Source organism: Taudactylus pleione, unplaced genomic scaffold (assembly GCF_031769625.1).
Source record: "Taudactylus pleione unplaced genomic scaffold, aTauple2 ptg000333l, whole genome shotgun sequence".
NCBI lineage: Eukaryota > Metazoa > Chordata > Amphibia > Anura > Myobatrachidae > Taudactylus > Taudactylus pleione.
This window is the reverse complement of record NW_028284734.1, coordinates 8,518,288-8,544,242: the sequence shown is the minus strand read 5'-3', so window position 1 is coordinate 8,544,242 and position 25,955 is coordinate 8,518,288. Positions and strand designations below refer to the sequence as shown.

The 25,955-nt window shown below is 44.1% G+C and overlaps 1 protein-coding gene across 3 annotated transcripts in view; it reads left to right on the top strand.

Moving 5' to 3' along the window:
- The first annotated feature begins 618 nt into the window (after nucleotides 1-618).
- LOC148509027 (baculoviral IAP repeat-containing protein 1-like) overlaps nucleotides 619-25,955 on the top strand; it is a 136,164-nt gene continuing 110,827 nt past the window's right edge. For all 3 annotated transcript variants that reach the window (XM_088443770.1, XM_088443771.1, XM_088443772.1), the window contains exon 1: nucleotides 619-687. The gene's annotated coding sequence lies outside the window, so the exon portion shown is untranslated. The remainder of the gene's footprint in view (nucleotides 688-25,955) is intronic.

Sequence of the window (25,955 nt, the reverse complement as noted above, 5' to 3'; positions counted from 1 at the left end):
CCCTCCATTAGGGACTAGCCTTCTACAGGTCTAACGGTGTGGAGTTTGTATACTCTCCCTGTGCTTGCGTGAGTTTCCTCCGGGTGCTCCGGTTTTCTCCCACACTCCAAAACTATACTGGTAGGTTAATTAGCTCGCAGCAAAAATTAAACCTAATGTATATGTGTGTGCGTGTACATGTGGTAGGGAATATAGATGGTAAGCTCCACTGGGGCAGGAACTGATGTGAATGGCTAAGCGCTGTGGAATATGAAAAGAGTATGAATCTCAAAACCATGCCCCCTATTTCAGTGACCACACCCTTTTTTGGGGAGCACGCGCCGCAAAAGTTGCCTTTTCTCTAACTGACACCCTGCCCCCTGCAACTCTAGATTATATATACATGGTATGCTAAAACTGGGGCCACCCATTACCAGATCTGTAATTTCACCTATGGTTATCATTGTACTTCCTTGTTCCTTGTATTGACTCATTCGCCATTGCACTTGCTGACAATACTTTGCTTGTGCCTCAGGCTCCTGTAATTCAACAGCTTCTGTTTTCTGAGCAGTTGCGGAACTGGAATCCTGAGTTGTGCAACTCTTACAGATTTTTGTTATATATGTTCAGCTAAACATTTACATTGCCTTATTTGTGGTGTGGTGTTTCGTTATCTGAGTTGGATGCTATATATCAGACATATATATGGTAAGTAGACAATATTACTGTTTGCTTTAAATACCAATTATACAAATGCTCTTTATATTTAAACTATGACCACTGCTTATTGCTTTGTTCACATACACAACAGAGATATTAGAGGTAATACACATCATCTATGCAGTAGACTGGTGAAACCTGAAGGACAATGTTCTAATTCCACTAGTTTTCCAGCTATAGTATTAAGGCCACTCTAATGAAATACCTTGAGTAGATGCCATGTATGATTGAATATCGGCAAACACAGTTTCATTAAGAGACATGCTAGCAATCTACTTCCTAGATTACAACGTTATGATTTTCCTATGAGCAACTGTTTGGAGTGAGGGAACCCGAGTACAGAGACTCAATGCTGTACAGCGAAAGAAAATCTGCAGCACATAAATCATTAAGAAACCAAAATGCAGTCACTGTCACTGAAAGATAATATTGAACTATATTTATATCACAGTAAGGAGACATACTGTAACTAGACACTGCATAAAACTATAATAACACATTGCCTCAGGTAAATAAGTGCCCTAGGGCATCAAGCTTCATGACACAAGTTACAGTGATAAGGTGACAGATTGGTACGATTTGGCTGCTATATCGTACCGTGTACTGTATTGGCATGATATCGGACCAAACACGCACCTGTGGGGTCGTACATCGTACCCCCAGATCTTACTGCAGGTCATACTTGCCTACTTTTGAAAAAGCATTTCAGGGAGATTGTGAAAGCAGCACCTATGAGCGCGTGTTACAGTGGGCGTGTACTGATAGATCTGAGAGGCGTGTCCTAAACCTGACTTACATCCAAATGTAACCAGCCCAAAAGCAGTTAGCAAGATCTGTTTGTTGATGAAAACACACTGATACTTTTCAGAAATTCATAGGGATCATTGTGCCTTATAACCAATGCAAGGAAATGACATTAATGATCCCATTTGAATGTATATATCTCCGTTTTTTAATATAACAGCTTCATAATGGGGGTAAGGATGAAATGAGGGAGATTGCTAGACTCTTCAGGGAGACAGGGACATTGCTACTATTTCAGGGAGTCTCCCTGACAATGAGGGAGAGTTGGCAAGTATGCTGCAGGTTCAGTCGATGGGGTTGTGATGTGCGATCCCATGCAGTGCTATGCGGGTGGGGGAGGGGGGAGCCGGCATATCGGGTAGTCGGCCACCCGATCGCACCGTGTGTGGGGACCGCCCGAAATGTCGGACGTCAGATGCCCCATTGCGTTGCACAGTGCATATCGCACCATGTATGGCCAGCTATAGAGAAAATAATCTCACATAGTTCACTTCACAGGAACGTAATAAGTGGTTTATGAGGCATATATATGGCACAGACACAAGTCCTACATTAGAAAGAGAGACTATAAACTACAGTATTTTGTCTGTATGTTAAAAAGTATGATTATATTAAACATAGAAATATATGATAATATGGTAATTCATAAAGGAAGAATAAATAATAAGAGACACACAATACTCTGGCATTAGGGCATTTGCATTTTAAATCACATAATTTATTTTTCACATTTAATTATATTCTTTATTTTGTGTTGCTATGGTTTGAATTAGGGATGAGCGGGTTCGGTTCCCTGAGAACCGAACCCACCCGAACTTCGGGGATCCGGGGCGATCCGAGCCCAAGCTGGCAAAACCTCGAGATCTGCTGTCGGATGTCGAGGTTTTGCCTCGAGCGGCCATTTTAAAAAAAATGCCTTTGCCTTTAATGGGCAAAGTGCTGATTGGCTGACAGAGCCATCTGTCACGGCTCTCAGCCAATCAGCATTATGGTGCTCATTTGCATGTAGCACGGACTCGTGAGATCCATGCTACATGCATCTGTGTGACTGACAGTGACACAGAGCACAAATGGGTCAGTGAGACCCGCCTGTGCTGCTGTGTATTTCAATGACACAGATGCACGCACGGACCAGGAGATCCGTGCTACTTGCATCTGTGTCATTGACACAGAGCACTGACGGGTCCGTGAGACCCGTCTGTGCTGCTGTGGTAAAAAAAAAAAAAAAAACCTGTTTGAAAAAAGAAAAAAATGGCGTGCCCCCCCCCCAAAAAAAGAGCAACCAGCCCCGGGCATTAGTGACCCAGTGTTGGGTGTGCTTAAATACAGGGGACAAACGACGTAGGGGTCCCCTGTACTTAAGCACAACCAGCACCGGGCTAGTCAGAACCAGAGCTGGTTGCCAAAATACGGGGGACAAACGACGTAGGGGTCCCCCGTATTCTGCGCAACCAGCTCTGGGCTCTGATCTGGTCCTGGTTCTGGAAATACAGGGGAAAAAAATTAGTATGGTTCCCCTGTATGTTCCAGAACCAGCACTGGACTTTTTCTAGCGGGGGGCTGATGCCACAGCCAGGGGAGCCCTTTCACCGGGCCCCCCAGCCGCAGCATCAGCCCTGACCGCTAGTCAGCCCAGACCGGGGATCCCTGGAGAGCTGGGGACCCCCCCAATAAAGGGGGTCACCCTCTCCAGGGCACCCCAGGCCCAGGCTGATAGCCCGGGGCTATCCCCGCCACCCCTGGTGGCGGTGGGTGGCGGGTTGATTGTGTGGTGTGGTGTAAATAAAGAATATCAAACATTGGGCCTGATTCAGAGCCACTCGTAAGCGGCAGTTCGTTCGCTCCGAGCGATGTTTGGCCAACTGCGCATGCGTACGGATCGTTATACGCATGCGCTAACCAGTCAGTGCGGCCGAAATTCATGTGCTCGCAAAATAGCGAATGCCTGCTATTTTGAGTGACAGAAAGAGGCGTATGTGGGTGGTAACAGGGGAAAGTGCTTGAAAATGGGGAGTGGAAATCAGAACGCAGGCGTGCTTAAAGGTCAAAACGGGCGTTTTATGGGTGTGCATGTTTAAAACAGCAGCGTCATTGACAACGTCACTGGGTTATTTTATAGTCAGAACTGCTCGCAAAATTGTGGTAGCAAACACCAACCCCAAGAATAGCGAGCAGTTCATACCCATGTCGATGTACTCGATTAATCTAATAAATAGCGGACATGACGTAGGATGCGAGCGGCCAGGGGGCGTATCTTTCCAAAAAATGAACGCAAGTTTTGTTCGCTCGTTCAGACATAGAGGCGTGAACAGACCGCAAACAGCGAACGGTTCATTTGAATAGCCACCCCTTGTTTTAGAACGAACGACCGCAAATAGCGAGTGGCTCTGAATGAGGGCCATTGTCTTTACAAGTAGAACTGCAAGTCCCAGCAAGCCTGCCCTGCATGCTGGTACTTGGAGAACCACAAGTACCAGCATGCAGGGCATTAAGGGCCCACTAGTACCTGTAGTTCACCTGTAAAAAAATGTTTAAAAAAAACACAGGACACACACACCGTGACAGTATAAGTTTATTAAACATACATACACACACACACACATGTACACATACTCACCTATGTAACCTGTAGCATCGGTCCACTTGTCCGGTAAAGTATCCATAGGGGACCTGTGAAAAAAAACATACTCACCATCTCCTATGCGAGGTTCTGTCCTCTTCGTTCCAAAGTAGGCATCCCCGGACTTGGCAAAAAAAAAAACGAAAACGCGATCCACGAACTTAGTACCGTTCTATAGAACGGTACTTCCCGAATGAGAGCTTAGAGGCGGGGTATAACCATGGAAACCCCGCTGCTAAGCGTTCATTGGCTGAGAGAGGTCATCTCCCGTCTCTCAGCCAATGAATGGCTCCCTCCATTGTAGTCAATGGTGGGAGCCGCAAGGTTATTAAAGTTTACCCTGCGGCTCCCACCATTGACTACAATGGAGGGAGCCGTTCATTGGCTGAGAGACGGGAGATGACCTCTCTCAGCCAATGAACGCTTAGCAGCGGGGTTTACATGGTGATACCCCGCCGCTAAGCTCTCATTCGGGAAGTACCGTTCTATAGAACGGTACTAAGTTCGTGGATCGCGTTTTCGTTTTTTTTTTTGCCAAGTCCGGGGATGCCTACTTTGGAACGAAGAGGACAGAACCTCGCATAGGAGATGGTGAGTATGTTTTTTTTCACAGGTCCCCTATGGATACTTTACCGGACAAGTGGACCGATGCTACAGGTTACATAGGTGAGTATGTGTACATGTGTGTGTGTGTGTATGTATGTTTAATAAACTTATACTGTCACGGTGTGTGTGTCCTGTGTTTTTTTAAACATTTTTTTTACAGGTGAACTACAGGTACTAGTGGGCCCTTAATGCCCTGCATGCTGGTACTTGTGGTTCTCCAAGTACCAGCATGCGGGGCAGGCTAGCTGGGACTTGCAGTTCTACTTGTAAAGACAATGTTTGATATTCTTTATTTACACCACACCACACAATCAACCCACCACCAGGGGATAGCCCCGGGCTATCAGCCTGGGCCTGGGGTGCCCTGGAGAGGGTGACCCCTTTATTGGGGGGGTCCCCAGCTCTCCAGGGATCCCTGGCCTGGGCTGACTAGCGGTCAGGGCTGATGCTGCGGCTGGGGGGCCCGGTGAAAGGGCTCCCCTGGCTGTGGCATCAGCCCCCCGCTAGAAAAAGTCCAGTGCTGGTTCTGGAACATACAGGGGAACCCTACTAATTTTTTTCCCCTGTATTTTCAGAACCAGGACCGGATCAGAGCCCAGAGCTGGTTGCGCAGAATACGGGAGACCCCTACATCGTTTGTCCCCCGTATTTTGGCAACCAGCGCTGGTTCTGACTAGCCCGGTGCTGGTTGTGCTTAAGTACAGGGGACCCCTACGTCGTTTGTCCCCTGTATTTAAGCACACCCAGCACTGGGTTACTAATGCCCGGGGCTGGTTGCTCTTTTTTGGGGGGGTGCACGACATTTTTTTCTTTTTTTACACAGGTTTTTTTTTTTTTTTACCACAGCAGCACAGACGGGTCTCACGGACCTGTCATTGCTCTGTGCCAATCACACAGATGCATGTAGCACGGATCTCCCGGGTTCGTGCTACATGCAAATGGGCACCATAACGCTAATTGGCTTCCTGTCTGCCACTGCAGTGCCACTCCTAGATGGGCCACGTGTTTGTGCCGCCCACTTGTGTCGCTTAGCATAGTCATCCAGCTACCTCGGTGCAACCTTTTGGCCTAAAAACAATATTGTGAGGTGTTCAGAATAGAGTGGAAATGAGTGGAAATTAATGTTATTGTGGTTATTAATAGCGTAGGAACAAAAAAAGGCCCATTTTATGTGATTTTAGAGGGTTTTTTTTATTTTTTAAGAAAAAATCCAGATCCAAAACACAAAACCCAGAACCCAAAACACGGAAGGGTGGTTTTGGCAAAACCAATCCAGATCCAAAACACGAAGAAAGATCCAGATCCAAAACCAAAACACAAAACACGAAAAGTGGCCGGTGCACACCCCTAGTTTGAATGAATTTAGAGGAATAGAATAATTTTAAATGTAATTAATAAAAGACGTACATTAATAGGAGTCAGAGGATATTGAATAGTGTACTGTACGTACAATGGTAATAATTGGAAACCAGGGCCATCTCTTCCATTGGGCTTGTTGGGCAGTTGCCCAAGGGCCCGAAGCTTGTAGGAGCCCGCCAACCCGCCCCCCTGCAGCTGCAGCCAGTTGGACAGAGTCTCTGCATGTGTGGGAGGTCTGATGGGCTTGCAGGAGGGTTTAATTTTATTGACCATTTAATTTTTTTTCCCGTGAATGGGTGGGTAGGGGCCCCCGTGCATTGCTTTGCCCAGGGCCCACGCTGCTGTTAAGACAACCCTGTTGGAAACCAAAGGGTTTTCACTCCTAGGGCCTCTCTGGACCTACAACACATCAGCCAATGACTGCAACCTATAGATTACCTACAAATAACTAGTGATGTGCGGTTCGGTTCCCCAGAAATCCGAATCCACCCGAATTTCGTGAATCCAGGTAAATCCGAGTCGAGGTTCTAATCTCCTGAGGAGATCCGGGTAATTCCGGATCGCGGTTCTGATCTTTTTTCGGTTCGGAATTCGGATTTTAAATCCAAATTTCGGGTTTTGGATTGCATAAATTACATGATTTTAGCTGTTTTGAAAACTTTTTATCTATTTTTTATTAAAAAAATCCAGAACCAAAACCAAAACACTTGAGGGTGGTTTGCAAAACCAAATCCAGATCCAAAACTTTGAAGGAGATACAGATCCAAAACCAAAACCAAACACAGGGTCGGCACACATCCCTACAAATAACATCAAATAAAACATAGAATATGCTATATAATTGTATTAACATCTCAGGGGTAAGTTGAAATAAAAGTGAAAGTAAATGGCTGCTAGTGTAAAATGTTGAAATGAAGTGCTTGAAAAGAATCAAAGTACATGTATAAGATAAAGTTATTCAAAGTTATTGTGTTCAGCCCCTTTTACTCAGCCTCTAATGACTCTACCTGCAGTTCATAGCCCTGATGTTTAGAACAGCTCAATGTACAAGTATCTCCCATATACTTATTGGTTTCTAACAATTAGGGAGCCTGATTCAGCAGTGCATGCAAGTGCACTGCTGATTGTAGATTCCCAATTATCCGAAATCTGCGCATGCACAGGACCCATTCTGCGAGTGTTCAGAATTGGTCCTGCATAGTCACATGTAGCCCATTCTGTGCCTCTGCCTGATTGACAGGCAGAGGCATTTAAGGGGCGGTGGGGTCGGCTGAAGTTCCCAGAAACAGGGGCGTTTCCGCCCCTGTTTTCCGGGAGTGGCAAGCCCAGAGACTGCGTCAACCAGTGTCGCAGTGTCCTGGCTTCACAAGCCGGCCAGGCTGAGGGGGAGATTTAATAAAGACGAAGATAGGTAAAATTGGAGATAAATAGCACCAACCAATCAGCTTCTATTTGTCACTTTCCAGGCTGTGTTTGAAAAATGACAGTTAGGAGCTGATTGGTTGGTGTTATTTATCTCCAATTTTATCTCTCTCCTAGCTTTATTAAATCTCCCCCTGAGTAAGCTGAGGCTCACTCAACTGGCTGGCGGCCCAGCGCTGTCCACCACCGCGACCAGCGACCACCGTTGGTCACGATGGTGATCCTAGCCTGCGACCTCCGTCGCAGTGCTGTGATTGCAAATGTAGCAGGGGGTGTCATACACTTCCTGCTGCATTCGCATAATAGCAAGGACATAATTGCAAAGCTGCCTGCAGACGGCTTTGCAATTGCGATCCTTGCTTAATCACCCCCAGAAACTGCTCCTGCGTACGTGCCATTATACTTCCTCGTTCCTTGTAATTGTCCATCCATCACTACTGTACACTTGCTGACAACATCTCGCTTGATGCACAAAAAAAGAGAGGGGAAAAAAAGAGTGGGGACATTCTAAGATATTAAATATTAAAATATTACTTTTATTAGTATCTCACAAAAAACGAAGACAAACACACATATAAATTGTCAAAGCACTCTTCATATGTCGAGTGTCTAATAACAAGTGTAAAAAAAACTATATCAGATGGCAGAAATATTTCAAACAATGGTGGTTTCATTAATTTGCACAATGCTATTCATGTGACTGAACACAGACTTTGGGGGATATATTTACAAAAGTTTGATTTTGAGCGATTTGGGGTGATTTTGCATTCAATTTGCATTCAATTGTGAGCATCAGAGAGTTTCTAGTCAAAACTGAATGTGAAATTGAATATAAAACCAAATCAAAATTGAATATCATCCAAACATTGTTACTTTTACATAGACCACCATTGGATCCCCTGATTTACTAATATTCGAATTTAAATCAAATACAAAATCAAACACAACATCGCCAAAATAATAGACCTGCTTCATGCTGGTGATTTTAGCAGGTTTGTTGTATGTTATATGTAAGACAGTGTTAAAATAAAGAAAAGAAAATATGTGGGATCCCACCCCCAAAAGCACCACCAGTACCAGGCTAGGGAATCAGACCTGGTTGTGAAAGTACGGGGAAAAAAATATTTAGGGGTCCCCCGTATTTTTAACAACCAGCACCGGGCTCCTGAGCCAGTCCTAGTTGTGGAAATATGGGGGGGGGGAGGTGACGTAGGTGTACGCTGTATTTTCAACAACCAGCACTGGGCTCTTAGTAGCAGTGGTGTAATGCCACAGCAGGGGGACAAGATTCATGGTGTCCCACAACAGTCAGCCCAGGCTGAGAATTACTGGGAAAGTGGAGACTCCCCCAATAAAGGGGTCCCCCCTCTCCAGGTAACATGCATGAAGCAGGTCTATTGTTTTAGGGATGTTGTGTTCAAGTTTGTGTTCAATTTTATAGGTGATTTTATGTTCAAAATTGAAATGGACATCAAAAACCGAACAAGAAATCACTAGTCAAAATCGAACAACATCAAATTTGATTTTGAAAAAAGTATTCAAAATCGAATTTTAGTAAATGTGGGATTTTGACAGTGATATCTAAGTTTGATTTGATTCAATTTCAGGTGAGTTAAATCGAACATAAAATCCAACTCAAAATCAAACTTCTGTAAATATACTCCTTCACATTAACTTATGGATCATTGGATTAAAACAGCAGAAAAATAAGCAAGAATATTCTCATAAATAAGTATTACCAACAGGTATACAAAGGTAGAAAAGATCCACCCCTTATATGCCAGATGTCTGCTGTTTGCTATTTGCCATTAGACATTGAATAGTGAAAGAAAGCATCTGATTACATTAATTGGTGAATATAAAAGAAGGACGTATTGTAATAATTACTTGGATAAGGCATGTGGGAATGAACAATATAAAATATAGAGGTGTATATAAAAATACTTTCCCAGACCACTATGGTCAAATAAAGTAAAGTACAAGACCCAGCCGATGAGAGGGCAGGAAATAAGTAAAGGTATCCTTAGTATAGAGATATTTGCGGGTGTGTGAGTCTGCGTTGTAGTGGGTCCTGCCGTGCACATAGCGGGGTACCAAGGACCTGAAATGCGTTTCGCCCATCCCCGGCTTGTTCACAGTTAGTACCACAGGGCCTGATTCAGAGCCGCTCGTAAGCGGCCGCTCATTCGCTCCGAGCGATGTTCGCACATCTGCGCATGCGTATGGGTTGTAATGCACATGCGCCAACCAGTCAGTGCGGTCAGAAATCGTGTGCTAGCAAAATAGCGAATGCCTGCTAATTTGAGTGACAGGATGAGTCGTTTGTGGGTGGTAACAGGGGAAGGTGCTTGAAAATGGGGAGTGGAGATCCGAACGCAGGCGTGCCAAACGGTCAAAACGGGCGTTTTAAGGGTGTGCATAATTAACAAAGCAGCTTCATCGACCACGTCACTTGGTTGTCTTTTAGCCTGAACTGCTCGCATGATTGCGGTAGGAAAATGTTACCACAAGAATAGTGAGCAGTTCATACGCCTTTCGATGTACTCGATTAATCTAATAAATAGCGGAGATGACGTATGATGCGAGCGGCCAAGGGGCGTGTTTACAAAATAGCGAGCGCATGTTTCGTTCGCTCGCTCAGACATAGAGGCGTCAACAGGCCGCAAAGAGCGAGTGCTCAATTTAAATAGCCAGCCCCTTTTTCTGAACGAGCGTCCGCAAATAGCGTCCGGCTCTGAATCAGGCCCACTGTCTTTTGTAATTGTACAATTCTTACAGATTTTTGTACAATATGAACCATTAAACATTTACACAAATTATTTTGTGGTGTTTGGTTTTTTGAATTGGGTGCTACTGTATATATTGAACATATCTTTGGTACATTATTTCAAAATAAAATTAACTACTGTACTACTTTACTTGTAAGACAAATTTGCTTTATGTATGTTGAGATAACTAGCATTCTGTCTCTGTATGCCGTCCAAATAAACTGGTAACAACCCTAAAGATGGAATTACTACATTTACAGTTTTTTAATAGATCTCAGGACTCATTCTGTTTGAAGTAAAGCTAAAAAAAGCAAAAAACTTTGCATTTGGACAAACAATGTTGCAATGCAAGGGGTGCAAATTATTATTTTCATTTTTTTTCATGCAGGACAAATCCTGCCTACTTTTGCATGTAGCCCACAAATACTGGATAGCGGTATTTCATACTTACTGACTATGGCAAGTTCTTTTCCGGGAGTTCCTCTCAGAGGATACTGTAAACCAGGTCGGCGGGATGGGGTAGAAAGCTGCAAATTGCATCCTCTTGGATCTAATTATGTGATGTTTTGTTGCAAGCAGGGGGGTGGGCCGCCATGACGCAATTCATAGTGAAACATGTCATCATGTCTCATTGCCCCGCCAACTATTGCTGGTAAGTTGTGGGATAATTTTCCACTTTTCCAGGACTCAGTAGACTCTCCCCATAATTCAAGAGTCTTCCAGAGATTCCAGGAACACATCTAAATCTCTGTGCCCCACCTGCAGTGCAACATGGTGCAAAGTTACTAGCTTTTTTGCTTTGCTCCCAACCAGGGGCATCGAGAGAGGGGAGGGGAGGGGTGGGGGAGAGTGTACTACTTATCCATGTCATAACGCGCCAGAAACAGGCTGTTACTTACTCGGTCCGGCAGTGATGGGGTCCCAGCCAGCAGTGAGCAGCGGGTGGGAAGTCCCTGGCGCTCGCTGCTGGTGTCCCCACTTCCTGCTCCCTCCTTCAACAGTGCAGGTCTGAGGAGAGAATTAGACACTGAAGCCTTGGGCGTCCGGGTCCTGGCACCTGTGAGGTTTATCTGGCATGCACTGCGTCTGGCGCATGCACAGAAACGGCGGTGGCTTCTAAGGACTGGATTGGCTGCAGCCCCTAGAAGCTGGGTAGGGCTGCCCAATAGTTAGATGAGTAGCTTCTCACCTCTAACCACAGCCCAGATTAACAATCCCAGGGGAAGAAAACACCACCCCCTGAGACTGCCTGTCCTGTGTGTGTCATTTAGCGCTTCCAATGGGAGGCCACTGCCAGTCACAGTGTAGCCAGTGCAGTCATCAACTGCAACTGGCTCACTGAGTTGGCTTATTTTACTGGGGGGGGCTGCAGCAATACAGCCCCTAGTTAAAATCCATTACTGAATGCCATATCTTGCTAAATGATTTTATTACCCATAATGATTTGCAACTGCAACAACAATCCATTCCCTTCAGTCTTTTCTTTATATTGTGAGTATTTGGCTTTGTGAATAGTCTCTGTGCATAATGATTAACAGGAAAGACGTTTCTGTAGCAGAGATCAGAGAAACTTTGAAAAGTGTTGTGCAAAATATTAGCTCCTCTCCACATTGGGCTGCGATATCTTGCACGTTTTGCATGTGAAAAATGTAACCTTAAATGTTATCATTCCTTTGCTAACTAGAGATGAGCGGTTCAGTTTTGACTCTATACTTTTCGCCAAATTAGTGCAAGATCAGGTTTGCTTACTACTCTGAATCAGGCCCCATGTGATCTTCTACATGAATAGTGAATACCGACTGAAGACACTGGGTCTCATTCAGACCCGCTCGCGAGCGCTGTACGCTCGCAAGCGGGTCGATGTTGCCCAAATGTGCATGCGCACGACGGAGGCGCCTCCGTCGTGCGCATGCACGAGACCCGAATAACGACGGGGTTGCCGTCGTTATGGGTCTCGCATCAAAGGGGGCGTGCTGTCGATGGTGAGTGACAGCACGCCCCCTTTGGTGGGCGTGCCGGGGCGTGGCTGCCCAGACGGAGGCGTTCCCATGGGAACGCCTACCGTCTGGGTCCGGCCCCACTGACATCACTAGTGATGTCAGTGGGAGTGATTTTGGCTCTGATAGAGCCAAAATCACTCCAGGGCTTGCGGTCACCGAGACCCCACCGCAAGGGTCTCGTCGCAAGCCCAATGGTCACTATGGTCTTGACCATCGCGACCATCATCATGGACGCTCGCATAGCTGTGGGTGGTAACCCACAGCTATGCGAGCGTCTAAAAGGCCGCTTCGCAAAAAAAAAACATGCCCTGATTCAGAGCGGGCGCTCGTTCAGAGCGTCCGGCTCTGAATCAGGCCCATTGTCTGCCCAGGGATGATCAATTTCCCCAGAGGTTCCACACTGCAAGGAATCCACCATATATATGTATTTTTATTTTGTACATACAAAAAACTATACATTTGTTTTAAGGGGGGCACCAAAGGAACTTTTCGCCTAAGCTCTAATTGGTCTAGAACCGACTCTGCCAGTAGTTACGCACTTGCATTACAGGCAGCCAGTAAGCACCTGTCATAGCAAACTGTCAGTTTGCGGCCTAGGATCGGCCGTTACTCACCCCAGCGCTGGCTTCCCCTGATCCCTCGTGTGGTCAGATAACAGGTGCAGCAGCGAGTGACACGCTCAGGATTATGCCTAGGGACCATGTTGATGTCCAGGTGCTGCGCCGTGACTTGGTGGCTGCGGTTGTTGTCATGGACATGACCATGACAGTCTTCATCACCTGACTACCCTTTACCCAATGGTAGCATGGTGGTGGTCAGCTGATGCTGTCCTCCAATGATCTGCTACCTCAGGGTATATAACTAGGCTCCGGACAGCAGGAAGTTACCTGTGCAATGTTGTTTCTACTTGTGTCTACTTGCCGTCACTTCGTTCCAGGTTCCCTTGTTGTTATACCCTTGAGCAACTACAAGCACCATCTCCTTGTGCAGCAGTGCGTCAGTAACATCTTGCCTGCATGTTACTACATGTGCCATCTCCTTGTGCAGCAGTGTGTCAGTAACACCTTGCCTGCGTGCAACTACAAGTGCCATCTCCTTGTGCAGCAGTGTGTCAAGAACATCTTGCCTGCATGCAACCATAACTGTCATCTCCTTGTGCAGCAGTGCTTCATAACACCAAGGCCTCTTATTCTGTACTTCCACTGGTTACCACTACTGAGTCATTCCTCCGTGTTTGTAGAGCATCTATTCCTTTGACTGTATACTCAGAGTTATTCTCCTGTGCAGATACATTACAAGTGCTTCTTTCTGAAGTATATTACTTGGGCCTATAAGTGTTTGTCTCCATTCCCGCAGGTATCTGATACCTGACCAAAGGGCTGTGACCTGCCTGCTGGGTGCAGCTTAAACCCATATCCCGCTTGGAGGGGTCACTGGTGAACACCTCCCAGCAGGTTATACTCTGCGCTTTTGGTCAGGTCTCGGCAACATCCGATACTTGTGGATGAGGAGATCATACATCCAGGCCCCTCGCCCATTCCTTCCTCAACCTTGGACCTCAGCTTTCAACTCCTTAACAGGAGATCCTCCAGAGGCAGACATGACACAATCATAGCAGCCCGTGGAGGATTTCATAGCATCCCAAGCTGAAGCCATCCTTGTCTTGCGAGACAGAGCTCCTCTCCACCTTGTCACAGCTAACTTCCTGATTTAAAATTATGCATTGTGGTGAGAGGGGTGGTCTCTCACATGAATTGCCCACATTCTGGTGGGATCAGCTTCCCCCAAGAGAGAGGAAAACAAGACCGGCACATTATGCAGCTGTAGTAGAAGTTTGGAACTCCGGGTTTCTGGGCTGCACAAAATGGATATATGGAATTCCAGGTTTTCCAGGTCTCCCAGAGCCAGCAGGAAATCAGCAGCATAGGAAGAGTTTAAAATTCTCATTCAACTAGTCTTCCATGCACTGATGCCTGTTAGAGACCAGTTAGTAGGGAAAGTGACTGTAGTGCCAGGGACCAAGGGCTATGCTGGGAGAGCATGGCCGACTGTGGCCAAAAGCCACTGCAGTGGGACTGACTGCTAAGCACAAGGAGTGCTGGGACCTATTAGGTACTGTTGAAGCTGGATAATTGGCTGAGACAAGATCAGCTTAAAATTAGATTGTAAAGACGCCATCTTGTGACTGGCCGCTAAACACCATTTTGCAAAATGAGATCGCAAGACGCCATTTTGCGAATGGCCGCCCAAGCGCCATTTTAAGTAAAGTCACACTTAAGTACATATGGCGATATTACTATTAGCATCATGCGATTGCATCTTTCACCATTTCTCACACACACATTAATACGCACAATTGCGCTGTTAACTAGTCGCATATTAGCGAATGCATAAGATCCTGTATGAAAACGCTGTTTATTAGCTTCATGCGCACGCATCTGTCCCAGGTTAACTAGCATCTTTATATGAAACCCCAAATACTTACACATTACATATTCATATAAAAGGTTTAATAAGCTTTAAGGTATAAGATTTAAGTATGTTCATTTATTATAATTGCTGTGAAATAAAGATTATTTGGTAACTAAGGTTTTATACGTGATAAGTAAGTCATGTTTGGTATTGTACTGTACTGTATCATCGGTGTGGAGATCGCATCATGCATTCTCAACTTATGGACTGCAGAGACTTCAAGCAACAAAATGTATATTATATGACCAACTGTACCAATGGCATCAGCAACAAACTTCTCTATTGTGTTGTCTATTTCTGGGGGGTATAAATATGTGTGCTCCAACCCTGGGTCTTAGTCTTCTTGCTGAATGCTGATTGATGAGGGTTTCTTGCTGATGCCTACATCTGGTCCAGAAGCGCTGCGTATGTATACTGTACTTGGGTCTGTATTATTCCTTTGCGCTGAATTGTATTTGGATCAATAGCATGTAACTGACTGTACTTTTACTTGAATAATACTTTGTGCTTTGGAACCACATGTTCTAGGTCTGAAGTCTTTATTTACTGCATGACTGCATACGCAAATTAGCGTCATCATTAGAAGGTATAGGCAGGATATTAGAAGGTATAGGAAGGAGTGTATAGAGGTTCAAATTCAGTATCGTTATTTGGGGGCTCGTAGTGAAGTCACTTACCTACTCACGTGGCACATACGGTTATCGATTACCTGCAACTGCTTTGTGCTGAGAGATCGCTATCCATTTTCGTGTGAGCCAAGGATGTTGACTAGAATCCAGGGACAAGAGAGGAAAAAGTTTGTTTTCCTTTGTTGACAGAACCTAATGTTTAAAAGGGTGCCACAGCATTGAGCACGCGGCTGAGTCACAGTTTTGCGCACAGTCAAGACGCACTTTTGTGTACGCAGCTAAAGGTTGTCATACGGTTGTGTGGTAGTCGCATTATTGTGTATGCGACTGGTCGCACAATAGCGTATACGTACTTCCGGTTGTGCTGCCACGTGTTTAAACAAAGCCGTTGAGGTTTACATTTTTCAATTGTTATCAATATCTGGGTTAACATGTATTTTTCTGCGCAGGAAACAAAGTGTGTAACAGTGAGTATTTGTTGGTAGGGGTAACTTGTTCCCTAAAGTTAAAGGTACCGTATTAACCTTTAAGGGCTAAGTGCTAGCCGCTCGGAAAGCAGCTTACCGTTCTATACACATTTGCAGGTGTACATGTTGTCTTTGTTGTAGAGAGGTGCGTGGAAGTAGCCGACTGAAACTTCCATAGGTGTGGAAGTTGCCTACTTAAATCTTATCCAGGTGTGGAAGTTGCCTTTCTAAATCTTATCCGGGTGTGGAAGTTGCCTTTTTAAAATCTTATCCAGGTGTGTGGGCGCTGCCAGTTAAATCGTCCACAGGTAAGTGAAAGTATCTTGATTGTCTTTCACCAGTTTAAATCTTTATTGAAAAGCGTAGGATTTGTCTCAGAATGGGAGCCACGCAAACGATAGAGATGTTAGACAATGATGTGCTGCTAATGGAAGCGCCAATTGGATCGGCCCGTCGTATTATGCATGCTAAGTACGGTACTTATGCAATAAGGTAATGTGATGTATGGTTTAAAATGACGATGAAGAGTGTTAGACTGTTTCCCAGAATTGGTAGTTTTGATAAGAATGTATTAGATAATGTCCGGGATCACATCAGTTTGATGCGCTCCCGAGAGAAAAAGGTAAAATATTATGAAAGTTTAAAGTTGTGGCAGCATGAGGGGGATGCGTGGCTTAAAAATGTGCAAGTGATGAAAACTAGCTTTGCAAGCGCATTGCCAGAGAATACATCCGCGACGCTAAATTGCAATACGGGCGAGCCGTAAAATGGCGTGCACGTGCAGCAAGGTAGCGTGGTGGAGAGTATTGCCAGCAGTTCATGCTCACCACCCCCACCTTATGTGGATGGAGGTGCAAGTACAGTTACCAAAAATACCCATAAAATGTAACAAGCAATTTGTATCCTCTCCTAAGCAACCATAAACAAAATGTTCATGATGTGGATGATGAGCCTATTGTAATGTCTGCCATTTCCCATGCTGTGCAAATGATAGATGCTGCATCACAACAATCACGAGTGGTGCCGCCATCTTCATCGGTAACAGCAAGCGAAGTGATAACACCCTCTGCACTCGTAGAGGAAATTGTTAATACCATACGTAGCAGCAATAGATTAAACCCCCAGCGAGGTAATAAGGTCAAAGGTAGCAGCGCTACCGGTCTGCATCCCATTCGTACAATCACTCTTCCAAATGGAAATGCAGATGCGAACGGTGTAGTGCCCACGAGGGAAGTGGTAATGCATTGTCCTTGGACAAGAGCAGAATTAAATTCCATCATAAATGATTTCCCTGATCCAAAAAAGGAACGAGCCAAATGTCAAAGATTTTTGAGGAATTTGGGTAGTTCTCATGAGCCAACTAATAAAGATTGGCATGTGGTGTTAAGGGCCTGTCTACCACGCAATACAGACGTGACAAAATTTATCACGGATTGTGTATTGGATGGTGACGTTCCCTTAACAGACCAAGTGAACCAAGGTAACATTTCCCGCATTGTAACTCAATTGGGTATATATTTTCCAGTAGTAGTTAACTGGAACAAAATTTTCACTATTAAGGAAAAGGAGAGTGAATCTGCAGAAGATTATTGCGACCGGGCTCTGCAGGCTATCACCCAGTACACTGGGCTAGAAGATATTAAAGATAGCACTCACCACAGGGGAATGATAGTCACGGTACTCATGGATGGTCTTAAAGAGAATTTAAAAACTCGGGTTCAGACCTCACAACCTGGCTGGAGGGGAGTCACAATAGATACACTCATAGAATCTGCCATAGAACATGATAAAAACATCTCAAAGAAGAGAGAGACCCAGAGCAAAAAACTAATGGCTGTCAGTATCCAAGCTCTGGAGGGAATGACGGTAACATCACAGCCAACAGACACACTCGCACCTGCACACACACTTACACCTGAACAGTTATATGCCCTCACTAACCCCACGCAACAACAAACACAGCTCTATTCCACTATCCCAATACAAACCCAGGTCCCATACTACTCACAAACTTCATATCCCCCACAATACCCTTACCCTCCCTATCCTTACCCATATCCACTACCTTTACCCTCTGCTCAAACCTCACAACAACCCATGTCTTCACCCGATCCTCGAACATGTTTTAATTGTAAACAAACAGGACACTTAAGTAGAAACTGTCCAGTAAAAAGGGTAGGACCCCCAAATCAGTGAAAACCTGCATATCCCCATAAGGGAAATGCACAGAGGCCAGCAAATATCCAGCAAGCCCCAGCTCCAATTGTAACCGTAAATGCTTTATTGGAGAATGGTAGCCAACGCTAGGGGTCAGGTCATACCTGTAGTCTACAGATAGTCAGGTTAACGGGAAGTACTAGGGAAGAACCGGTCATGATGGTTGATGTAGCTGTTACTGAATATCCTTTTCTTGTAGACACAGGGGCAACCAGGTCAGTGATAAAATCTCCAGTTAATTTACAGGTGACCAACGATACAGTACCAACAATGGGTGTAACAGGTAAAGTGGAACAATATCCTTTAACAAAGTCCACAGAGGTTACTATTGGACCGTTGCATACCAGGCATTCTTTCCTTCTGGCTGCTGCGACTCCTACTAACCTGTTGGGTAAGACTTGTTATGTAAGATGGGATGTGTTATATATTACACCCCTGATGGTTTATTTTTAGATATCCCAGAGAGAGTTGCACACGAGGTGCGGGATATGTTGGACACTCCCCAAAGGATAATGTATCACTCTACAAGTTTAAATGAAAATCCATCACAGGTAGATGAAATGTTGTCCCAAATTCCAGATTCCCGTTGGACTAAGGATGGACAGGACACTGGATTAATGCCAAACGTAAGCCCTGTAATGGTAAATTTAAAAAGCGGTAGACAAGCTCCAAAAATTCCCCAGTACCCACTAAAACAGGAGGTAGAATTAGGGGTTTTCCCAATAATTGAGCGATTATTTCAACAGGGAATTTTAGTTCATACAGCTAGTGTAGCCAACAGTCCCATCTTTCCAGTGAAGAAGAGTGGTGGGAGGGGTTATAGGCTGGTACAAGACCTTAGAGGTGTTAATAAGGTAGTAGAGAGCCAATTCCCTGTAGTGCCAAATCCAGCTGTCATCCTGATGCAGATCCCACCAAATACAACCCATTTCACTGTCATTGACCTCTGTTCTGCTTTCTTCTCTGTGCCTCTCCACCCTGACTGTCTGTATTTATTTGCATTTACATACAGAGGTGTACAATATACATTGACACGATTGCCCCAAGGTTTCATAGACAGCCCCAGTATCTTCTCACAGGCCTTGCACGACTGTTTGCAATCTTTTCAACCTGCCAATGGATCTGTTCTAATTCAATATGTGGACGATTTATTGCTATGTTCTGATTCGTTTATGTCATGTTTGAATGATACTAAACTTTTGTTACTTCATCTCTCGCATACAGGACACAAGGTGGCTAAAGACAAACTACAGCCGTGCCAATCCAGAGTAAAATATTTGGGACACTGCCTAACCCAGGCATCTCACAAATGATAGAATCCAGGCCATACAGAACATGACACTGCTGCAGAACCAGCAGCAAATTCGTACCTTCTTGGGAATGTGTGGATACTGTAGAATGTGGATCCCAGGTTTTTCTATTTTGGCCTTGCCTTTACAGGAATTAGTCTCTTCCTCAAAGCCCAATCGTGTCATACACACAGAGGAATCAGAGCAGGCTTTCCTTAATCTTAAGGATAGTCTGACAAAAGCACCTGCATTGGGAATACCTGACTATGAAAAACCTTTTGATTTATATTGTACGGAAGCCGAGGGTTGTGCTGCAGGTGTCCTCACACAAAAACATGGTGGTGCCAGTAGGCTCGTAGCATACTACAGTGCACAATTGGACACTGTGGCAAGTTCACTCCCCACCTGTTTGAGAAGTGTAGCAGCTACCGCTCTATTGGTGAGTAAAAGTGAGGATGTAGTATTGGGTCATGACATGATTGTCTATACTCCCCATGCTGTATCTGCTCTGCTGAACTCTGCTCAAACCAGACACATCTCTTCGGCCAGATTTATCAAATGGGAACTAGCTCTAATCGCACCACCAAACATCACTGTTAAACGTTGCAGCACGCTGAACATAGCAATGTATTTACCATATGTACAACATGATGTACAAAGGGTGGAAGGAGACGAGTTGCTGGCAGGAGGTGAGTTCAGCGGACATAAAGATGCACATGATTGTATGGAATATCTGAATCAGACCGTTACTGCTAGACCTGACATACATGACACTCCTTTAAAGAATGAAGATGTGACTTTTTACATGGATGGGAGTTGTCATAGACAAACAGACACAGGTGAATTATGTACAGGTTATGCTGTTGTAAATGACACAGACATCATAGAAGCAAAACCTCTTGGTCCTCCTCACTCAGCCCAAGTGGCAGAGTTAGTAGCACTAACTAGAACGTGTGAACTGGCAGCTGGCAAATCTGCTAACATTTACACTGTCTCGAGGTACGCGTTCGGGGTGGTGCACGATTTCGGGGCTCTATGGTGTCTGAGAAATTTTATGACAGCAGCAGGCACACCAGTTGCACATTTCCGACACATAAAACATCTTTTTGAAGCAATCCAACTGCCCAAAGCGGTGGCAGTAATTAAGTGTAAAGCCCATACATGTGAGGATGATCTGGTGTCACTGGGCAACAACAGAGCCGATGAAGCTGCAAAATGGGCAGCAGGGTTAAAAATGTTTTTTCCAACTGAAAAAATTATGTCTTTCCAAACAATTGATATGCTGAAATTAATTGAGATGCAAAATTTGTGTTCGATTCAGGAAAAATCCATTTGGAAGTCCAAGGGATGTGGGCAAGAGTCCTCCGGGCTCTGGAGGGACGGACAAGGTAAACCAGTAGCCCCCAATGCATATTACCCCAGCTGGGCTGAGGCAGCACATGGTCTGACTCATCTGGGAAAGCAAGGTATGTGCAAATTGGTAAGAGCATACTGGTGTGCACCAGGTTTTTCTTCACAAGCAGAAAAGATAGCAATGTCCTGTCTGACCTGCTTGAAGAAGAACATAGGGAAAGCGATCCCTACTGAACAGTCCCACATTCCACCGACTGATGGACTTTTCCAGGTGATACAAATTGATTTCATCCAATTACCACCCTGCAGGAATCTCAAGTATGTATTAGTGTGCACTGATGTATTTTCTAATTGGGTTGAGGCCTACCCAGCAGCCACTAGTACTGCTGCGTTTACTGCCAAGAAAATAGTTCAGGAATTTGTATGCAGATACGGTATCCCTAAAATCATCGAGAGTGACAGGGGTACTCATTTCACAGGTGATGTTTTTCAAAATATGTGTAAGCTGATGGGTATTAATAGCCGACTTCACACCCCCTACCGACCGCAAGCCAATGCCAAGGTAGAGAGGATGAATGGGACTATTAAAAATAAGTTAAGTAAAATCATGGCAGAGACTGGACTAGGATGGCCAGAAGCATTACCGTTGGTCCTGCATAGTATAAGGACCACTCCCAGGTCCCCTCTAAATCTGTCACCCTTTGAAATACTGTTTGGTAGACAACCTCATTTGATTATAAGCCCACAGGAAGACTTGAAAGGTAACAACGAGGTAATTGTAAGGTATCTTATATCAATGAGTAGACAGTTAAAACAGCAACAGCAGAAACTGAAATTGTCCAAGGATATGCCTGAAACTAACTGTCATGATGTTGAACCAGGAGAATATGTTATGATCAGAAATTTCTTGCGTTCAGGTTGTTTGACTGATCGGGGGGAAGGTCCATACCAGGTGCTGCTGACAAGTACTACATCTTTGAAGGTGGCTGAGAGAGATACCTGGGTCCATTCCACTCACTGCAAAAAGGTCAATCAACCGGTGGAGAAACAAGTCGGAGACAAGGCTGATAGCATGGACCTGTCAATCGCGAACTTGTTCCGGGAGGATTGAAAAGGTCGTAGTGGGATACCTGAACTAAAATAAATTTTGCAGGTCTTGTTGTGGCAATGGATGGGCCTGCTGTGTTCATTTTCATATTCTCTTTTAGAGTGTTCACCATTCTGGTTGGTTTAGGGATATCCGGTTTCTGTGATGGGAGACCGATTGAGGAGATGGGAGCTGATGGCAGTGCTGATGGAGTGGAGTCAGGAGGAGTGCTATGCCAATCAGGGGAGTGTCTGACCAATCTTAGTACTGTTATTGTTAAAAGAGCTGTTATTCCGGATACTCGGGGATGGTGTGGAAGTTTATCGTCTGAAGATTCCTGTATCTGTGAGCTTTGTGGGTCCCTAGTTGATGACAACTGTATTCAACGGTGCCAGCCTAAATATAACCCGTACTGGGGTGGGTATCCTTTAGAGGATTATCATAGCATGGTAGGCAAAGTAATAAATCAAATTGATTGCTGGGTGTGTTCACATGTACCACAGGGACAGCATAATGTAGGGTTGGTGCCATTTCTGCTGAATATTACGAAAATTTTAGAATTACAAAAAGGGAAAACGTTAGATGGAAAATTCCTCTCATCCAAACCACCTCATTTTAAACTCTATCAATTCCAAGTAGATAGATCACTTTTGTGTTTAAACATAACCAACCCCAATAAACCCGGGAGTTGGGAAGTGACAGGGAATAATCAGACGATGACCTGTTCACAGAGAGCTGATAGTGAGTCCATAAATCATGATCTGTTACGCTCCATTAAGTCTGGTTGGAAACATTTTAGGTATCGGTATACATTGAGTTCCACCAAAGAAATTATTGGTAAGGTGCCAGATGGTTATTGTGCTAAAATAATACAGCCAGAGACCCAGAAATTGGATTGTTTGCAAGGGAAATGTGCTTAATGATAATGATGCATACCATTCCTTATGTTCTCCCTGATAATGTATATTTTATATGTGGAAGAAAAGCGTATAAGTGGCTCTCCCCGAGTTCCGAAGGCTTGTGTTACCTGGGAAGAGTAGTTCCAGAAGTTATGACCCTCACACATGTTGAAATGCTTGGTATACATAAAAACACACCATCACCATATCTTCACACGCAATATGAACACAGAGACAAATGAAACACGATACCTGGTGACGTGCATAAAGCCACTCAGTTAATTAGTGAGACAATAAATAAGTAAGCATAAAGCTAGGACCAACAAGCGCTCACAAACAATCAACTAAATGATACTGTATACAATGAATATGCACGTTGCAGTATCCCACATCAATCAATGTAAAACATTGATAAAATTAATAGGATATATAAACGAGAATCAATGTTCATATAAAAAACATAAATGGTATTTTAATAAGTTGTAGACAGATCAGTCCAACTACATGAATTGTCTAATTGAATGTAATGGACTAAATGTAAGCCTAAAATTAAAATTTTAAAATCAGATTGTGATAGCATGTTGTTCGCTATCAAAGAATGGACTGTCGAAGCTGGATAATTGGCTGAGACAAGATCAGCTTAAAATTAGATTGTAAAGACGCCATTTTGCGAATGGCCGCTAAACGCCATTTTAAGTAAACTCACACTTAAGTACATATGGCGATATTACTATTAGCATCATGCGATTGCATCTTTTACCATTTCTCATACACACATTAATACGCACAATTGTGCTGTTAACTAGTCGCATATTAGCGAATGCATAAGATCCTGTATGAAAACGCTGTTTATTAGCTTCATGCGCACGCATCTGTCCCAGGTTAACTAGCATCTTTATATCAAACCCCAAATACTTACACATTACATATTCATATAAAAGGTTTAATAAGCTTTAAGGTATAAGATTTAAGTATGTTCATTTATTATAATTGCTGTGAAATAAAGATTATTTGGTAACTAAGGTTTTATACGTGATAAGTAAGTCATGTTTGGTATTGTACTGCTGCGTTCTCTTTCAACAGTATTCCAGTATCATCGGTGTGGAGATCGCATCATGCATTCTCAACTTATGGACCGCAGAGACTTCAAGCAACAAAATGTATATTATATGACCAACTGTTAGCTGTTAGAGGCTGTTCTGTGTCCATTTGAACCAACCTGTTAAATGCTCTGCAACGATGCGTCCCCCTTTAGGACCAAGGGCATCAGCAACAAACTTCTCTATTGTGTTGTCTATTTCTGGGGGTATAAATATGTGTGCTCCAACCCTGGGTCTTAGTCTTCTTGCTGAATGCTGATTGACGAGGGTTTCTTGCTGATGCCTACATCTGGTCCAGAAGCTCTGCGTATGTATACTGTACTTGGGTCTGTATTATTCCTTTGCGCTGAATTGTATTTGGATCAATAGCGTGTAACTGACTGTACTTTTACTTGAATAATACTTTGTGCTTTGGAACCACATGTTCTAGGTCTGAAGTCTTTATTTACTGCATGACTGCGTACGCAAATTAGCTCATCATTAGAAGGTATAGGCAGGAGTGTATAGAGGTTCAAATTCAGTATCGTTAGTTCATTTACTTATTTGAAGTACTGTATGTACCTGTGTTTCCAGGCCTAAGTATGCTGTTCTTCAGTGTCTGCTGCCAGTAAAAGGACAGTGTATTCACCGGAAATCTGCCTACCGAGCCCTTATTTCAAGTACTCGTTTTGCAGCATTGGTGATATTATACATTTGATTATTCATTATAGCATTTTTAATAGGTTTCAATTACTCTTTCATATGTTACAACGGGACACTATGAGGCATATTTATAAACATTCTTTTACTAAGATAATGTGAAATGGGTGTTGTCACACCCATTTCACATTATTTTAGTATCACTTAAATGTATCAAAGGGGTTTTGAAAGAGAATGCACAAAGTTCTCCTCAATGCCCTCAAATTCGCAAATTTTCAGTATGAAGATTGCATTTCCCATACCTGTAATGCATACCTCCCAACTGTCCCGCATTTAGCGGGACAGTCCCGTTTTTCTGGGACTGTCCTGCTGTCCCGCCAGCATGCCTACATCTGGTCCAGAAGCTCTGCGTATGTATACTGTACTTGGGTCTGTATTATTCCTTTGCGCTGAATTGTATTTGGATCAATAGCGTGTAACTGACTGTACTTTTACTTGAATAATACTTTGTGCTTTGGAACCACATGTTCTAGGTCTGAAGTCTTTATTTACTGCATGACTGCGTACGCAAATTAGCTCATCATTAGAAGGTATAGGCAGGAGTGTATAGAGGTTCAAATTCAGTATCGTTAGTTCATTTACTTATTTGAAGTACTGTATGTACCTGTGTTTCCAGGCCTAAGTATGCTCTTCTTCAGTGTCTGCTGCCAGTAAAAGGACAGTGTATTCACCGGAAATCTGCCTACCGAGCCCTTATTTCAAATACTCGTTTTGCAGCATTGGTGATATTATACATTTGATTATTCATTATAGCATTTTTAATAGGTTTCAATTACTCTTTCATATGTTACAACGGGACACTATGAGGCATATTTATAAACATTCTTTTACTAAGATAATGTGAAATGGGTGTTGTCACACCCATTTCACATTATTTTAGTATCACTTAAATGTATCAAAGGGGTTTTGAAAGAGAATGCACAAAGTTCTCCTCCATGCCCTCAAATTCGCATATTTTCAGTATGCAGATTGCATTTCCCATACCTGTAATGCATACCTCCCAACTGTCCCGCATTTAGCGGGACAGTCCCGTTTTTCTGGGACTGTCCCGCTGTCCCGCCCGCATGCGCACAGCATCTGTTCAGAGTATGGGAGGGAAGCCCGGGGGCTGCCCAGCATCTCGGAGATGCTGGGCACGCCCCATTAGTGATGTAAACGGGGGGGGTGTCATCAGACCACGCCCCCTTTACAATTAGACCACGTCCCCTTTTTGGGTGCACGCGTCTTCGGCGCGCGCAGGTCCCTACTCCCTCCCAACAAATGTTGGGAGGTATGGTAATGTGAGATGCGATCTGTTTCATATTTACTAAAGGCAAATTGTGAAAAAATGCCTGAGGGAGCCTTGCAAAAATAAAGCCTGGTGTTATGCAGGTTTCCCTCCATTTCTCCTACTGCTCTGCCTTTCCTGCATGCTGAAATGTAGAGCAGAGCCCGCAGAGCAATCTGTATCTAATAAACCACAGGC